This window comes from Sarcophilus harrisii, chromosome 1 (genome assembly GCF_902635505.1).
Source record: "Sarcophilus harrisii chromosome 1, mSarHar1.11, whole genome shotgun sequence".
Classification (NCBI taxonomy): Eukaryota; Metazoa; Chordata; class Mammalia; order Dasyuromorphia; family Dasyuridae; genus Sarcophilus; species Sarcophilus harrisii.
The window spans coordinates 452,899,495-452,911,094 of record NC_045426.1 but is presented as its reverse complement, the minus strand read 5'-3'; positions in this window follow the sequence as shown (position 1 = coordinate 452,911,094).

Here is an 11,600-nt window from a genome sequence, read left to right as displayed (position 1 = left end):
TTCATTATTGTTTAAATTTCCTATTTAGGATCTGTACATATCTTTTCTTCCTCCTCTTTCTCCCACCAATTACTTTGTATTTTTGCATATATTTTGTATTTACCAATCTATGTACAAATTATATTCTCTTAATAAAAAGTAAGGTCAAAGAGAGAAATTTTTAAATTTTTTGTCTTTAAGTCAACACTAACTTAGCACAATGCTTAGCACATAGTAGGAAGGAAAGGATATTGCAGGGAAACAAGGAAGGGATCTTGGAAGGAAGGAAGAAAGGAAAGGTTCTTAGAAAGAAGGAAAAAAAGATGGAAAGAAAAAAGGAATGAAGGGAGGGAGGGGGAAGGAAAGGAAGGAGGGAAGAAATGAAAAAAGAGGGAAGAAAAGGAAGAAAGAAAATAACAAAGGGAAGAAGGAAAGTGAGAAAGGATATGAGATAGTATAGTAAGTTTCCCCATGTGGTTCAGTTTAGTGAACTATGCAAAAAATTTTTTATCATTACAAATAACATAGTATCAACACATTTAAAATAGTTATCACTAAAAAAAAAAGAATAGTTATGACTTTTAGCTCAAGTCCTAATTGTCTGGATACCATCCAAGCCATAAGTATGATGGGATATAAAATGATCCTGAGTGATTTTAATAGTACCTCTTGAAAACTCCCTATTAGAGGGAAGAAGGCTATGGCTGGAAAGACTCCATTTGTTTAAGGGACAGCAATGTCATGTAATGCTCTAGAGCTACTTACTAACCGAGATATGGGTTTTAGAGTTAAAGGATTAGCATTATAAAGCAGTGTCCATAATAGATGCAAAATCAGAAAAATAATTAAGTATGTAAAGGAAAAATAAAGAGAAACTGAGATATAGGATCAGCTTGCAGGGTTTTTTTTTTTTTTTTTTTACATTTTATAGTTACTAATTTACAATATTTTGATTGCTCTCAGTAGAACTGGCATTTCTTACCAGGAATGCCTGTTTTTAAAATTGGATTGTTTATTTTTGTTTTTGTTTGCATCATCAGTTCCTATGGAGCACGTTGCCTGGCACACAGCAAGTACTTAATACATACTTGTAAAACTGAATTGAATCACTTACATTTATGTAGTTCTCTCAGATTTGCAAATTGCTTTATATACATTATTCTCACAACAACCCTCTGAGGTAGGTGCTATTATTATACTCATTTTAGAAATAAAATGATACTTGAAGTCAGGTCAAAGCTCACAAACTAAGTATATCTCTTCAGAAAATCATTTTAACCCTCTATTATTCTCTACTACTTTCTAATGAAATCTACTGTATCATCCTTCACTGACAAGGTTTCACAACTTTCATTGATGTCTTGCTGCTTGACTTTGGGCATTTTACAGCAGTTCCAACTTTTCAAAAATAATCTTACTCCTCATTCTTGGGGTCCTCAGAAATTCTTCTCAACTATCTAGTGGCAGTAGCTCATGACCTCTTTTCACCTGAGAAAGTTTTACATGACCCTGGATATATAGGTATACAAAATAGGTATACAAATCAAACATTTACTGATAATAAAATCATATTTTCATGACCCTCACATTCGGTTATGGGGTCTCAATCCATAGTTTAAGAATATTTGAGTAGACCACCTACCATCACTTGTTCATACCTTGTGCCTTCTCTCCTGGATTATACCATTTTTTTCAAGTACCTTTTCTTGATCTTTCCAATTAATTTTCATTTTTTTCTACTTATGCCTTGCAAAGAATTTTGTTACTTTCATAGAATAATCATGTATGATTTTGTAGACTATATGCTTCATAAACATAGGGATAATATCTTATTTAAATTTTTTTGTCTCCACTGTCCAGAACTGTTGTCTGCTCACAGTAGATTTTATGTAAACTCTGAATTAAATGTATAATTATTCATTCTATAAATATGTTCAGCATCTATTTTAGAAACATTAGCCAGATGGTATTTCTCCTAAGACTAATCTATTTGTTCATAATTCAATGTCTCTAGATAAATCTGAGATATCTAGAAGGCAAATAATAACCCAGGTGGCTACTTAAAGGATAACACAATCTCTTCTTTCTCATTTTAATTCTCCATAATGAATAGGTTACTACCTTCCCTCTTTCTACAGGTGGGTTGACATGGTTTCCTTAGGCAACCAGTATCAAGATAGTTAAGAACTATGGTGAATAATATACAAAAATCCTCTAAAGACATTTCTTCTTCTTTGCCTTAGTAGAAATTCAGGAAGTTCTCAAAGTCATGAAAATACTCTTAAATATTATCCTTAAAAAAATTCATAATTGGTCAGAGTTGAAGGCCAGTTATCATGTTATCTAAACTATAGCTCTGGGTATGTGTATAAGAGAGAATGTTAGAGGGAATCAGGAAATGAGAAAATATAATTATGGAACCACAAGCCTTATCAGTATGTATATCTTTTAATAGCATGTAAATGACTTCACAGAATAAATAATTTTTAATTGTATCTCTGCATATTTGGCATTTTTCTCATCCTCATAAAACCAAAGCTTTTTATAATATATGATAGCTCATTATAATGTATTCTAGAGGACCTCTGGAACATTAAAAAAATTCTTATTTCTTACCCTGGCCCAAATTAATTCACATATCATTTATTACAGAAAAATCAATTATATTCCATGGCCAAAACTACAGATTATACTCATTTGCACAATTTTACTTTCAAGATCATTTTTGTTTAGGTTAGCATGATATTTGATTACAAAAAAAGGCATTTTCTGAAAATTCTTTAACACTTCCATTATTCTAGATTATTTTACATCTGAAGTTACCCTCCAGTGATACTAATTACAATCCATCTATGCTGCCAATTCTGTGTAGCTTTTTTTTTTCCTAGAAAGTACTTAATATACAATATCAGACCTGGATCTTTTAACTTCCCTCCTTTCTATCTCAAATTTTCTTTGTATCTTTTCTAATTCTTTCCTTCTTTCTCTAAGTCTTGATATAAGATCTGAGGCTATCTAAATAGTATAGTGGATAAAGTGCTGGCTCTGGATTCAGTAAGATCTGAATTCAAATGTGACCTCAGATACTTATAAGCTGTGTGACTCTGGGCAAGTTTCGTAAACCTAAATCTCAGTTTCTTCGTATATGAAGTGAGCTGGAGAAAGAAATGGAAAACCACTCCACTATCTTTGCCAAGAAAACCCCAAATGGGGTCATTCTCATGAAGAGTCAGACATGACTGAAAAATGACCAAACATGAACAACAATCACATCTCATGCTCCCAACTTTTTTCCCCTCTAAGACTGAGAGATCATGTTTTCACATAGGTAACATATCACATACAGATTTAGATAATTTCATGAATATTGGAAGGGAGACTCATCCTGGGTAGCCTTTTAATCAGAATCTTAATTGACTGCCATAATCCACCTCATCTTTTGGAGTGCAATTAATGTGTGAGTGCAGAAATAACTAGAATAGAAATAGAAATATAATAACATTCTATCATTGTAGAAAAAATGGTCCAGGCCTTTGTATTGGATAGAACCTATTTATTATATAATATACTAAAAACACAAGTACAACTGCCATTTTATTGTAGCTCAGTCATTTTTCAGTCATGTCTGAGTCTTCGTGACTCCATTTTGCATGTATTTGACAAAGATACAAAAATGGTTGGTCATTTCCTGTTCTAATTCATTTTATAATGGCAAAACTGTCTTGCCTAGGGTCATACAGATAACATGTGTGTGAGGCCATTTTAGGATACTTCTCTTCTAAATAGAAAAAATACTTATATTGTGTAAATGGTTGTAATACTTTTTGTATGAATATTGAGTTAATAGGTTTGTAAATATATATCTGCTTCATACTTTTAAAATAATAACAGTTTTTCTCCCTTTAAAATTTTTTCAAAAATTATGACTGGGCTTTCCCTGTCTGTCATTTGAAATAATTATAACTTGGGAATCCTGTTCACATTGAGATAATAGTAATGTCTGAAGTTACTGAGTGTTTTCATTGAGAAGCTGCCCATTTTTGATAGCATTTCCATCTTCCCCCACAACTCAGCCACCTGTTTCTTCAGCTAATATGATTCTTAAATGTGTATCAAAGTCAACATGCCTGAAATATAAATCATGAAGTATGAAAGGATTATCTGCTAGCTCATTTTAGCTAACTTTTGAACATTAAAAAAAGAAAAGACTATTGATAAGTGATGTTAAAAATGGAGTTTTCTCTCTCTATAAGCAAGAACAAACTAACTTTAAGCTGTATTGCTGCCAAAGATTTGTCCTGCAACTCCCACACTAATTCTAGTGATTCCAGAGAGATGCATGCTGCTGGCATGGGACCAGGAATTCTATAGATTTAGGGGGGGCATTCAGGGAAGTACCTTAAAGGAGACCTGGAAATTTTCATGTACTGGAACATACCTGAGTTGTATCTTGAATATTTCTTTCACTTTTTAGTGGCAAGATGGCAATGCTTATAGCATACTTATCTAGTTTGAGAGCATTTACTGAAGAATGTTGGGAAATGAGTCACCTCTCCAACCCTCAGAATTAGTCTTTCAAATCTATGACAACCATCAAGACTATGGGGAGAATACAAAATATGGTTGTAGTACACAGCCTATGGGAATGAGAAACACATACACAGAAGGCTCTCTAATTATTTTCCCAAGGGGTTGTTGACAAAGGAGAGTCACAGAATCACAACCAATATCAGGAAAGTTTCCTGGTGATTCTAGTAATACAGCTAAAAACTTCTCAAACTTCTCAATTAGTCTTTGTCATTGTATAAAAAGAACAGAAACTATTCCAAGGTTCCATAATAAGTAACAATCTATAATTACTAGTAATCCATTCTTCTTCTTCCTGAAGTTGGCTCCTATATTTTATATCGGTATAACTATGATGGTGAAACAATCCAATGCCATTCAGAACTGTCACTGTCTTGCTGCTTTAATTAACAATTCTCAATTTTTTCACTGCTTTTGGCTAGGGCACTTGGTCTTAAACTCTTTGCTTATATCATTGAATTTAGCTCCAGCTGTCTCTTTTGGAAGCTTTTTTCCATTATTAATCTCCTTCATCTTTTGGTTTTTCATATTCTTTCCCTTTTTGGCACTCTTATTCTATCTCTATGTTTGATTCCTTGAGTCCTAGCATATATAATAGTCTTTGCTCTTTAAGAAGTGGAAAGGATAGGATTAACCCAACCATAAAGAATGTTCAGCATAGCACAGCAAACTGATTTAGTTGCCATTTCAAAACTGGAATAATGTCACTTTCTTGACCCCTATTAGCCCATCTCAGCAATTTATTCTTATTCCTGCTTTATATTTAAGTCTGTATAATTCCTGGGCATTCAAACCAGCTTGCACCTCCTATTTATTTATTTATTTTTGGTGTGGTGACTCCATTTTCTGATACTCTGATTCAGCCTTTGGAATGTTCTTTCAGAGGGATCTTGACAATTCCCTAATTAGTGGCATTTGTTGTTTGGATGTGACACTTTGCAATCTCATCTACAACCATGACATTTCTCACTTTGTACAACTGACTCCTAATTCTTTAGTTTTTACATTCTCCTAAATTCTAGAAGCTTGCTTTTTAAACTGCCTACCCAATATTTCTATTTGGATGTCCCACTAACACAATAATTCAATCTAATCTAATCTAATAAATATTTATTAAAGATGTATTGCAATCTGAGTTAAGATTAGGGCTTGAGTTAGTGCAGAAACTATGAAAGTAGAGGGAAAATAAATGAAAAATATGGAGTGGAAATAGAATAAATAAGATTTAGCAACTGCTATTGGGGAGGGAGATGGCAAGGAAGATTAAAAAGTCAAAAATGTCTCCAAGGTTCACTTGGTGATCAGAAACATTGCAGTGCTCTTAAAAGAAGATAAGTAAATTTAAAAGTTTAAAATTGGTGGATAAGGTGAATTGCTTTTCATCCATTCATTCATTGAGATCCCAGCAAAAGAGAAATTGAAGAGAAATTATCTGACAGGTAAAAGGAAAAACATACAGGAGTGTTATGAAAAGTCAGAGAAAAGAGACACTTCAAGAGGAAGGGTTGCATAGGAATCAAGAAGGAGGTCTGAGAAAGGCCAACAGATTTTACAACTTGGAGATCATTATTAACCTTTGAAAAGAGGAAATTCAGTTGAAAGGTGAGGATAAGCTGGTTTTAAAAGGTTGAGAAATGATTGAAAGGGATGAAAGAAGAAATAAGTATGAGACTTTTTCCTAGTAGTTTAGCTGTCAAAGGAAAGAAATGAATAGGATGGTAATTTTAGGAAATAATAGTTGATGGGAGAGGAATTTGAGCTTATTTATATGTGGGTAGGAAGGAATAGGTATATAAAGAGAGACTAAAGTTTAGGAAATGAAAAGGATGGCTGAAAGGACATAGTCTTAGAAGAGCTAGGAGAGATGTTATCAAAGTTGTAGATAGAAGGGTTGATCTTGGAGAGGAGAAAGTATGATTTTTTTGTCAGAGATTAGAGAAATGAGGAACAAATGGAGGATTACCTTGAGGAGTTTTCATATTTTAAAACTGGACAGAAGAACTCACAATGAATTAAATGAACAATTAGAATTATTTCTGTATATATTGCATTTGCTCTATTATATTATTAGTTCTATGAAGACAGGAATCATATATCATTCATCTGTATTCTAAAGTACCTAGCATAATACCTGCTACCTACCTAGTAGGTATTAATTGTTTATTGAACTTAATTGAATACTTTTGAATGACATTCAAACATATGGCTTAGAATTGGATAGAAATGTGAAGAAAATTTGAAGCAAATCAAACCATTAAAAATGAAATCTAAGTATACATAATTTAATGTTTAATAATTTTAAAGGAAAATTTCACTAACATTAAATTCTTCTCACGGAAAACTATTAATATAAAAAAGCCCTGGTGTTCTACTTAGCATGCTTGAGATCCTCTTATAGGTTACTGATATCATATGATATTAATAGAGTATACAGTCATCTTTCTTACTGCATAACTATCAAACTCCTTGACTTGCAATATACTAGTCCACTTGCTTCCACAGTTATTTTGCCCCTAAGGTTACCCACAATCAACTTTTTTTGCAAGGCAATTGGGGTTAAGCGATTTGCCCAGGATGACACATTAGTAAGTGTTAAGTGTCTAAGGTGAGATTTGAACTTAGGTACTCCTGATTTCAGTGTCTGTGCTCTATTTATTGCACCACCTAGCTGCTTCCATGCAATCAATTCTCTGGAGACTGTGGTACTATCTGACCTAGCATACACTAATATCACTGAAAGAATATTGATATTTAAGATATGGATCTTTGTTTTAGAAAGAAGCTTAAGGTCACTAAAAGCATGGTGCCATTTCCCCAAGGCTATCCAATCCATTTTTTTCCCTCCTCACTGACAATGAATTACAGAATCTTGAGATCCCTTCAGCTTTTTTGTCTTTGATTCTATGAAACAATAATTCACTGGTCTAATTAACAAAAAAAAAGATGGGAAAGTTTCTCCATTATCTGACCTCTAATTACTGTTTTGCTTATTTTCTACTCTTGCTACTTGTATTCATGCCCCCTATAGTCTAGTCAGAATGAACAATATCATATTATCTGAATGTATTCCTTGCTTTCTTGTCTCTATGACTTGGCTCATGTTATTTCCTTGTTCCTACCCATCTTCAATTAACTAAAAATATAATAATCCTACTGTTTTCCAAATGAGATAATACTTATAAAGCATTTGGTGCAGTGTCTGGCACACAGTAGGCCCTATATACATGTTTATTCCTTTCCCTGCTTCCTGCTTCCTCTTCTCCATTAAGCATTCCCTAATTATTTCCCACTTCGGGACCAGGGTAATCTGTTCTTCTTCTGAACTCCCATAACCCTTAGTTTCTATTATACATTTCACTGATCACATTCCACTTTGCATTATGTTATGAATGTATATATCTTATCTACCTACTAAGACTAGGCTATGTCTCGTTCATCCTTGTATTCCTACATGATATCATGTCTGTATTAGATACTCAATAAATATTTGTTGAATGAATGTTTGAATGCATAAATTCAAGTTAATAATGTAAGTAAGATCAAGGGATAAGCTTGCAAATATTTAGAACAAACAATTTTCTATCAGGCTCCATTTGACACTTTGGAAATTCCTATTTGCATGTAAATAATTCATATGCTCATCACAAACAACCATAGAGGGCATTTGTTTGACTAAATGACCTCTAAGTTCTATTCCTATTCTAAGATTCTATGATTCCTATTGATTAATTAAAATAACATAAGAACCTTTATTAAACAACAGTTTGTTCACTTTAACAATTTAATTCATCATTAATCATTTTTCATGTAATTTATTACTTGAAAATAATTAACAAATTACTTATCAAATTGAATTTTACTCTAATGATTCTTTTTTTTTTTAAATACGGTTCTTTGTATAGAAAATTAGAGGCGGTTTTGAACTAAGCAAAATGGATTTGATGAAATGGACAATGAAAAATATAATTAGGGAAATAAAAGACACATTTCCACAATTTAATGTACCCAAGAGGCATGCCACCTATAGAAAAAGATTTACATTTTATAACATCTTCATCCAAGATGTGGATCTTTGAAAGATTTCAAAGATTTGCTTTATTGTGAGACTACAGGGCCAAGTGCTGACTGGGGGAGAACTGGACTCACTGAGAGCAAGAAGAAAGAAGGTATGTGTGGTTTGGTGGTGAATTTTTGCATAAGGAGTCAAAGTGCTAGTGACTTGAGCAGCAATTTCAACAAATAGAATTGGAGCTGAAAGGCTACAGACCTATGGTGTAAAAAAGAGCTTCTTAAACTGTTTCTAGCCACTATCCCTACAGAGAAATTTTTTCATCCAATCCTGGGTATATAGGTATATAAAATATAAATCATTATATAGGAATATAAAATCAAATTGAACATTTGCTGATAATAAATCATAATTTTGTGATCCTACATTCAATTACATGACTTCATATGGGATTGCGACCCACAATTTAAGAAGCTTTGGTATAGAAGATAGAACTAGGGAACTGAGGCTGAAGAGGAAGCTAATCAAGAGATAGGATGGAGAACATTTTCATTTGTATTTTCTCATTCTATCAGTTCTATTGATATTTCTCCTTTCTGATGTCACGAATTTGTTTATATAGAAGGGGATAACAATTCTGGGAAGAGAGAAGGAAGTGAGATGTTTGTTATTTTGTCACTTAAACAAAAGGTGAATTTTATTGTTGTGTTTATATACTTGCATTTATGATATCTAGAGAGTTGGTCTTGGAATCAGGGAAACCCAAATTGAAATGCTACTTCCCTATTGCTAATGGTATATACCATATTGATCATCTATAAGCAATGAATCATAAGGGTAACATACTTCAAGAAAACCTTTCACCTATCCACAAGAGAAAAAACTTGTAATTCAGTTGACAAATTGCTGGATTTGGTGTCAAAAACACTTAAATTTCAATCCTGCCTCAAATGCCAGCTGTGTGGCCCTGGGCAGATCACCACTTTTCTCAGCCTCAGTTTCCTTATCTTTAAAATGAGTATAAAAATGACACCTAGCTGGTAGGGTTGTAAGAATTAAATGTGATAAGACACACGGAGAACATTTTCAATCTTCAAATGTTATATGATTCAATATATTTTTCTCATCTGAAAAATGAGTAGGTAACTTCTAAGACTCCTTTCAGCTCTAAATTCTATGAATTTATTAGCTAGTAAGGATGAATATCAAGAGCAAAAATAATTTTTAAAAATCAGCAGAGAGACTGAAGCTATTTCTTTGCCAGAAAATTTTGGGTCTGACCTAAATCAGTCTTGATATTGAAAATCAATAATTTCACAGAAATTTGATTTCCAATCAAAAATTTTGTCATGTGACAAAAGGATTTCTTAGTGCACAGATTTTGTGTGCAGCAATTGTAGTAGGAACTACATATGGTGATTGACCCATATTGCCAAATTTTTAGTTTCTAAAGCATTAAGAACGTAATATCTAGTTGTACCCTAAGATTAATGGCTTCTATGAATGTCTCAAATGAAACACTAGAGAAGATGAATCCAAAGTATCACAAAATGGTCACTGTGTACAAAGTACATAGAAAGTGCTTAATAAATGCTTTTTATTCATTCAGGCATTTACTTGCCAACTTTTAGGATTATCATCATAGTCCTGACCAATCTCAGTATTAGCTATTTTAAAGCTGTTGTTGTAGTTATTTGTCCTTTGTTCTCAAAGAGGACTGTGACTTCAAGAAGGTGATGCTGTGACTTGCAAATAAGTTGGATTTAAGTGAGGGAGGGTTGTGCAAAATCATAAGCCTCATTTTCTCCTCCAGAGTCATCTGGATTCAGTGGCCAGGTGTATAGATCAGGATGACAGGAGAAGTCCTTAGAGGCAGTGGGAAGCTAAGGCTCTCTTACATCCTGCTTCCTCCTCCCCCCTCCGAATCAGCTTTAATTGAGGCAATGTCCATTCAGTGATTAAGGCTAGATAAGAAATGAGGCAGAGCAAACACTTAACATTTCCTAGTTGTGTGACCCTGAGCAAGTCATTTAACTCCAAATGCCTCACAAAAGAAAAAAAAAAGTGAGGGAAAAAAAAGAAATTAGGCAGAGAATAGCCTCTTTTACCTAGTTAAAAAATCAGTCTGGGAGGGGAAGACCCTCAGGATTTCTGACCAAAACAGAAACAATTGCTACTTGCATTCACTCTGAGCCAATCTGGATCCCAAACTAGATTGTTATGGGGAAAATCACTTTAAAAAAGGACTTGGAAGTACAGCTATATGCCACCTTTTTATCAAAGCCAAGAGAGTATTTAGTATAATTGACTTCTACTTCATTTAAGAAACCCAAGATTTTGGTTAAAATTCTTTGAAGCATCTTTTCTGACATTTTTTTTTTTTTTTTAATGCAAACATTGTTCTTAATAAGGAAATCCCACAGAGAACATTGCAATAGATCAGCTTTGTTCTGTAATGCCATCTTATTAGTATGTTTCTCAGTATTGCTTCTCAGTAATTGACTTTCCTCTTCAGATTGCAATTATTTGAGCTCTAAGAACTCTTGGTAATTTATAATGGGAAGGTATCACCCATAGATTTTGCTCCAATTTCACAGCATTCAAAAGAACATGTAATAATCCTCATCATGTTCTTTTTAACTAAAGCTAACAAGTGCAAAAATCTCTGATTCTTCTTTTACTGTCACTCCCTTCAATTCCCATTCAAGTATTCACCAAGTCCAGTAGATTGTTTCTGAAATATTCTTAAAATATTTTGTCACTTCATTTCCATTCCGATTGCCATCACTCTAGTTAATGTCCAGATTGCTAAATACTTGCCTAAACATAATCTGTACCTTCAATCTTTCCCCATTCCAATCCATTTTATGTATGTCGGATTAATCTTCCTACTTCAAAGTTCTAATCACAAACCTTCATTGGCTCCTTTTCCTGGCCAAATAAAACTTGAACTTCTTAAATTAACTGTAATCTGTGTTCAACCCAGTTTTCTGGTTTTATATTATGATACTCTCTTTCTTATACT